This window comes from Idiotropiscis lumnitzeri, unplaced genomic scaffold (genome assembly GCF_059441095.1).
Source record: "Idiotropiscis lumnitzeri isolate Australia: NSW breed Sydney's pygmy pipehorse unplaced genomic scaffold, RoL_Ilum_1.0 HiC_scaffold_268, whole genome shotgun sequence".
In the NCBI taxonomy this organism is placed as follows: domain Eukaryota; kingdom Metazoa; phylum Chordata; class Actinopteri; order Syngnathiformes; family Syngnathidae; genus Idiotropiscis; species Idiotropiscis lumnitzeri.
Genome location: NW_028283806.1, coordinates 87,501 through 95,000, shown reverse-complemented (window position 1 = coordinate 95,000; position 7,500 = coordinate 87,501).

Below are 7,500 nucleotides of genomic sequence, written 5' to 3'. Positions count from 1 at the left end.
AAGGAACCGTCCACCCGAACACCCCGGCGCGAGGCCGGGGCCGGCAGGGGCCCTCCGATGGCGGGTCATGATTGCCAATCGGTCAGTGGTTGTGTGTGTGCTGCGGTGCCGGCCAACGCTCAGAGGTCGACCCGCAGGCCGAAGGAACCGTCCACCCGAACACCCCGGCGCGAGGCCGGGGCCGGCAGGGGCCCTCCGATGGCGGGTCATGATTGCCAATCGGTCAGTGGTTATGTGTGTGCTGCGGTGCTGCGGTGCCGGCCAACGCTCAGAGGTCGACCCGCAGGCCGAAGGAACCGTCCACCCGAACACCCCGGCGCGAGGCCGGGGCCGGCAGGGGCCCTCCGATGGCGGGTCATGATTGCCAATCGGTCAGTGGTTGTGTGTGTTGCGGTGGGGCCGGGAGGACCGCTCCTCCTGCGTCGGTCCCCGGGTCATGGGAAGTGCCGTGTGGCGGTGGTGGGGCCGGGAGGACCGCTCCTCCTGCGTCGGACCCGAGTCATAGGAAGTGCCGTGTGGCGGGGCCGGGAGGACCGCTCCTCCTGCGTCGGACCCGAGTCATAGGAAGTGCCGTGTGGCGGGGCCGGGAGGACCGCTCCTCCTGCGTCGGACCCGAGTCATAGGAAGTGCCGTGTGGCGGGGCCGGGAGGACCGCTCCTCCTGCGTCGGACCCGAGTCATAGGAAGTGCCGTGTTGCGCTGGTGGGGCCGTGCCCGCCAACAGCCTTCAGTGGTCGGATACCACGTTTGCAAGCTCCCCGCTGGAATGGGGACTTAGAAGAAATGAGGGGAAAATTCCCCCGGAGCTCCGTGCCTGAGGGCGGGCTGTGAGCCGCGCCGCGTCCGCCAACAGCCTTCCATGGTCGGACACCATTGTTCGCAAGTTGCCCGCTGGAATGGGCACATAGAAGAAATTTCGAGGATAACATCCACCAGAGCGCCAGGGCGGCCGTTATTGCAGTATGCGTCCGCCTGGCAGCTCTCTTCCGCGGGAACCATTGGGCAATTTCTTTCACGGAGGTGGACATAGAAGAATTTTTGTTTCTAAAAACGTGGTTCCTAAAAATGTGCCCCAGGTGTTTTGGAAAACCCGGGTAAACCTGGGAAGTAGGCAAATGACCCTCTGACTAGGGGTAAAAACGTTTGCCTACTGCAGCGCCCCTAATGCAATTCGGCGGAACTGCAACGCCCCTGGTCGCCTAAACGCTACCCCTGGTCGCCTAAACCTCACCCCTGGTCGCCTAAACCTCACCCCTGGTCGCCTAAAAGTCACCCCTGGTCGCCTAAATTGTCAACCCCTGGTCACCTAAATTGTCAACCCCTGGTCGCCTAAAGGGGACTTAGAAGAAATGAGGGGGCAAATTCCCCCGGAGCTCCGTGCCTGAGGGCGGGCTGTGAGCCGCGCCGCGTCCGCCAACAGCCTTCAGTGGTCGGATACAATGTTTGAAAGGTCCCCGCTGGAAAGGGGACTTAGAAGAAATGAGGCAAATTTCCCCGGAGCTCCGTGCCTGAGGGCGGGCTGTGAGCCGCGCCGCGTCCGCCAACAGCCTTCAGTGGTCGGATACAATGTTTGAAAGGTCCCCGCTGGAAAGGGGACTTAGAAGAAATGAGGCAAATTTCCCCGGAGCTCCGTGCCTGAGTGCGGGCTGTGAGCCGCGCCGCGCCCGCCAACAGCCTTCAGTGGTCGGATACAATGTTTGAAAGTTCCCCGCTGGAAAGGGGACTTAGAAGAAATGAGGCAAATTTCCCCGGAGCTCCGTGCCTGAGGGCGGGCTGTGAGCCGCGCCGCGTCCGCCAACAGCCTTCAGTGGTCGGATACAATGTTTGAAAGGTCCCCGCTGGAAAGGGGACTTAGAAGAAATGAGGCAAATTTCCCCGGAGCTCCGTGCCTGAGTGCGGGCTGTGAGCCGCGCCGCGCCCGCCAACAGCCTTCAGTGGTCGGATACAATGTTTGAAAGTTCCCCGCTGGAAAGGGGACTTAGAAGAAATGAGGCAAATTTCCCCGGAGCTCCGTGCCTGAGGGCGGGCTGTGAGCCGCGCCGCGTCCGCCAACAGCCTTCAGTGGTCGGATACAATGTTTGAAAGGTCCCCGCTGGAAAGGGGACTTAGAAGAAATGAGGCAAATTTCCCCGGAGCTCCGTGCCTGAGGGCGGGCTGTGAGCCGCGCCGCGCCCGCCAACAGCCTTCAGTGGTCGGATACAATGTTTCAAAGTTCCCCGCTGGAAAGGGGACTTAGAAGAAATGAGGCAAATTCACCCGGAGCTCCGTGCCCGAGGGCCGGCTATGAGCCGCGCCGTGCCCGCCAACAGCCTTCCACGGTCGGATACAATGTTTCAAAGTTCCCCGCTGGAAAGGGGACTTAGAAGAAATGAGGCAAATTCACCCGGAGCTCCGTGCCCGAGGGCCGGCTATGAGCCGCGCCGTGCCCGCCAACAGCCTTCAGTGGTCGGATACAATGTTTCAAAGTTCCCCGCTGGAAAGGGGACTTAGAAGAAATGAGGCAAATTCCCCCGGAGCTCCGTGCTCGAGGGCCGGCTATGAGCCGCGCCGTGCCCGCCAACAGCCTTCCTTTGGTCGGATACAATGTTTCAAAGTTCCCCGCTGGAAAGGGGACTTAGAAGAAATGAGGCAAATTCCCCCGGAGCTCCGTGCTCGAGGGCCGGCTATGAGCCGCGCCGTGCCCGCCAACAGCCTTCCTTTGGTCGGATACAATGTTTCAAAGTTCCCCGCTGGAAAGGGGACTTAGAAGAAATGAGGCAAATTCCCCCGGAGCTCCGTGCTCGAGGGCCGGCTATGAGCCGCGCCGTGCCCGCCAACAGCCTTCCTTTGGTCGGATACAATGTTTCAAAGTTCCCCGCTGGAAAGGGGACTTAGAAGAATTGAGCAAATTTCACCGGAGCTCCGTGCCTGAGGGCGGGCTGTGAGCCGCGCCGCGCCCGCCAACAGCCTTCCTTTGGTCGGATACAATGTTTGAAAGTTCCCCGCTGGAAAGGGGACTTAGAAGAAATGAGGCAAATTTCCCCGGAGCTCCGTGCCTGATGGCGGGCTGTGAGCCGCGCCGCGCCCGCCAACAGCCTTCAGTGGTCGGATACAATGTTTGAAAGTTCCCCGCTGGAAAGGGGACTTAGAAGAATTGAGTAAAATTCACCCGGAGCTCCGTGCCCGAGGGCCGGCTATGAGCCGCGCCGCGCCCGCCAACAGCCTTCCTTTGGTCGGATACAATGTTTCAAAGTTCCCCGCTGGAAAGGGGACTTAGAAGAAATTTGTGAAAATTCACCCGGAGCTCCGTGCCTGAGGGCCGGCTATGAGCCGCGCCGTGCCCGCCAACAGCCTTCCACGGTCGGATACAATGTTTCAAAGTTCCCCGCTGGAAAGGGGACTTAGAAGAAATTTGTGAAAATTCACCCGGAGCTCCGTGCCCGAGGGCCGGCTATGAGCCGCGCCGTGCCCGCCAACAGCCTTCCACGGTCGGATACAATGTTTCAAAGTTCCCCGCTGGAAAGGGGACTTAGAAGAAATTTGTGAAAATTCACCCGGAGCTCCGTGCCCGAGGGCCGGCTATGAGCCGCGCCGTGCCCGCCAACAGCCTTCCACGGTCGGATACAATGTTTCAAAGTTCCCCGCTGGAAAGGGGACTTAGAAGAAATTTGTGAAAATTCACCCGGAGCTCCGTGCCTGAGGGCCGGCTATGAGCCGCGCCGTGCCCGCCAACAGCCTTCCACGGTCGGATACAATGTTTCAAAGTTCCCCGCTGGAAAGGGGACTTAGAAGAAATTTGTAAAATTCACCCGGAGCTCCGTGCCCGAGGGCCGGCTATGAGCCGCGCCGTGCCCGCCAACAGCCTTCCACGGTCGGATACAATGTTTCAAAGTTCCCCGCTGGAAAGGGGACTTAGAAGAAATTTGTGAAAATTCACCCGGAGCTCCGTGCCCGAGGGCCGGCTATGAGCCGCGCCGTGCCCGCCAACAGCCTTCCACGGTCGGATACAATGTTTCAAAGTTCCCCGCTGGAAAGGGGACTTAGAAGAAATTAGGCAACTTTCCCCGGAGCTCCATGCCTGAGTGCGGGCTGTTTGCCGCGCCGTGCCCGCCAACAGCCTTCAGTGGTCGGATACAATGTTTCAAAGTTCCCCGCTGGAAAGGGGACTTAGAAGAAATTATGAATATTTTTGTTTCTAAAAACGTGATCCCTGAAAATGTGCCCCAGGTGTTTTGGAAAACCCGGGTAAACCTGGGAAGTAGGCAAATGACCCTCTGACTAGGGGGGAAGAACGTTTGCCTACTGCAGCGCCCCTAATGCAATTCGGCGGAACTGCAACGCCCCTGGTCGCCTAAACGCTACCCCTGGTCGCCTAAAAGCTACCCCTGGTCGCCTAAAAGCTACCCCTGGTCGCCTAAACGCTACCCCTGGTCGCCTAAACGCTACCCCTGGTCGCCTAAACGCTACCCCTGGTCACCTAAACGCTACCCCTGGTCGCCTAAACGCTTCCCCTGGTCACCTAAACGCTACCCCTGGTCGCCTAAACGCTACCCCTGGTCGCCTAACTGACCCCTCGTGTGTGGGGATCAACGTTTGCCTACTAGGGCGTCCTCCGGCGGCCTCTCGGCAGTACTGCAGGCCCATTTTAGCCGAGCCCATTGAAATGAATGGGGGAATTTTATACGTTTTTGCCTTTTTTTCCCCCCCTCGTTCTTTTTGTATTTATTCATTTATTTCAACTTTTACCGACTCAACCGCCCTCCGGCGTGCCCTCGGCGGTCCCGCAAGCCCAATTCGGCCGAGCCCATTGAAATGAATGGGGGAATTTTATACGTTTTTGCCTTTTTTTTTCCCCCCCCCTCGTCCTTTTTGTATTTATTCATTTATTTCAACTTTTACCGACTCAACCGCCCTCCGGCGTGCCCTCGGCGGTCCCGCAAGCCCAAATCGGCCGAGCCCATTGAAATGAATGGGGGGATTTTCTACGTTTTTGCCTTTTTTCCCCCCCTCGTCCTTTTTGTATTTATTTACTTATTTCAACCTTTACCGACTTAGGGGCCACTTGGCACCGCCTGTGCCCGGGGAAGGTGCTCATATTCGGCTTCACTGTCAGGCAGCATGCACTCCTCCTCCGGAGCTTCCATTTGGGCAAACTTAGGGGCCGCTTGGCACCGTCCGTGCCCGGGGAAGGTGCTCCTATTCGGGCCAAGTGTGACACACGCCCGCCCTCCTCCTCCGGAGCTTCCATGAGGGTAAACTTAGGGGCCGCTTGGCACCGCCTGTGCCCGGGGAAGGTGCTCCTATTCGGCTTCACTGTCACACAGCATGCACTCATCCTCCGGAGCTTCCATAAGGGCAAACTTAGGGGCCGCTTGGCACCGCCTGTGCCCGGGGAAGGTGCTCATATTCGGCTTCACTGTCACACAGCATGCACTCATCCTCCGGAGCTTCCATAAGGGCAAACTTAGGGGCCGCTTGGCACCGCCTGTGCCCGGGGAAGGTGCTCCTATTCGGCTTCACTGTCATGCAGCATGCACTCCTCCACCGGAGCTTCCATTTGGGCAAACTTAGGGGCCGCTTGGCACCGCCTGTGCCCGGGGAAGGTGCTCCTATTCGGGCCAAGTGTGACACACGCCCGCACTCCTCCTCCGGAGCTTCCATTTGGGCAAACTTAGGGGACGCTTGGCACCGCCCGTGCCCGGGGAAGGTGCTCATATTCGGCTTCACTGTCACACAGCATGCACTCATCCTCCGGAGCTTCCATAAGGGCAAACTTAGGGGCCGCTTGGCACCGCCTGTGCCCGGGGAAGGTGCTCATATTCGGGCCAAGTGTGACACACGCCCGCACTCCTCCTCCGGAGCTTCCATTTGGGCAAACTTAGGGGCCACTTGGCACCGCCTGTGCCCGGGGAAGGTGCTCATATTCGGCTTCACTGTCAGGCAGCATGCACTCCTCCTCCGGAGCTTCCATTTGGGCAAACTTAGGGGCCGCTTGGCACCGTCCGTGCCCGGGGAAGGTGCTCCTATTCGGGCCAAGTGTGACACACGCCCGCCCTCCTCCTCCGGAGCTTCCATGAGGGTAAACTTAGGGGCCGCTTGGCACCGTCCGTGCCCGGGGAAGGTGCTCCTATTCGGGCCAAGTGTGACACACGCCCGCCCTCCTCCTCCGGAGCTTCCATGAGGGTAAACTTAGGGGCCGCTTGGCACCGCCTGTGCCCGGGGAAGGTGCTCATATTCGGCTTCACTGTCACACAGCATGCACTCATCCTCCGGAGCTTCCATAAGGGCAAACTTAGGGGCCGCTTGGCACCGCCTGTGCCCGGGGAAGGTGCTCATATTCGGGCCAAGTGTGACACACGCCCGCACTCCTCCTCCGGAGCTTCCATTTGGGCAAACTTAGGGGCCACTTGGCACCGCCTGTGCCCGGGGAAGGTGCTCATATTCGGCTTCACTGTCAGGCAGCATGCACTCCTCCTCCGGAGCTTCCATTTGGGCAAACTTAGGGGCCGCTTGGCACCGTCCGTGCCCGGGGAAGGTGCTTCTATTCGGCTTCACTGTCACACAGCATGCACTCCTCCTCCGGAGCTTCCATAAGGGCAAACTTAGGGGCCGCTTGGCACCGTCCGTGCCCGGGGAAGGTGCTCCTCTTCGGGCCAAGTGTGACACACGCCCGCCCTCCTCCTCCGGAGCTTCCATGAGGGTAGACTTAGGGGCCGCTTGGCACCGCCTGTGCCCGGGGAAGGTGCTCATATTCGGCTTCACTGTCAGGCAGCATGCACTCCTCCTCCGGAGCTTCCATAAGGGCAAACTTAGGGGCCGCTTGGCACCGTCTGTGCCCGGGGAAGGTGCTCCTATTCGGGCCAAGTGTGACACACGCCCGCACTCCTCCTCCGGAGCTTCCATGAGGGTAGACTTAGGGGCCGCTTGGCACCGCCTGTGCCCGGGGAAGGTGCTCATATTCGGCTTCACTGTCAGGCAGCATGCACTCCTCCTCCGGAGCTTCCATAAGGGCAAACTTAGGGGCCGCTTGGCACCGTCTGTGCCCGGGGAAGGTGCTCCTATTCGGCTTCACTGTCATGCAGCATGCACTCCTCCTCCGGAGCTTCCATTTGGGCAAACTTAGGGGCCGCTTGGCACCGTCTGTGCCCGGGGAAGGTGCTCCTATTCGGCTTCACTGTCACACAGCATGCACTCCTCCTCCGGAGCTTCCATAAGGGCAAACTTAGGGGCCGCTTGGCACCGTATGTGCCCGGGGAAGGTGCTCCTATTCGGCTTCACTGTCATGCAGCATGCACTCCTCCACCGGAGCTTCCATTTGGGCAAACTTAGGGGCCGCTTGGCACCGTCTGTGCCCGGGGAAGGTGCTCCTATTCGGCTTCACTGTCACACAGCATGCACTCCTCCTCCGGAGCTTCCATAAGGGCAAACTTAGGGGCCGCTTGGCACCGCCTGTGCCCGGGGAAGGTGCTCATATTCGGGCCAAGTGTGACACACGCCCGCACTCCTCCTCCGGAGCTTCCAT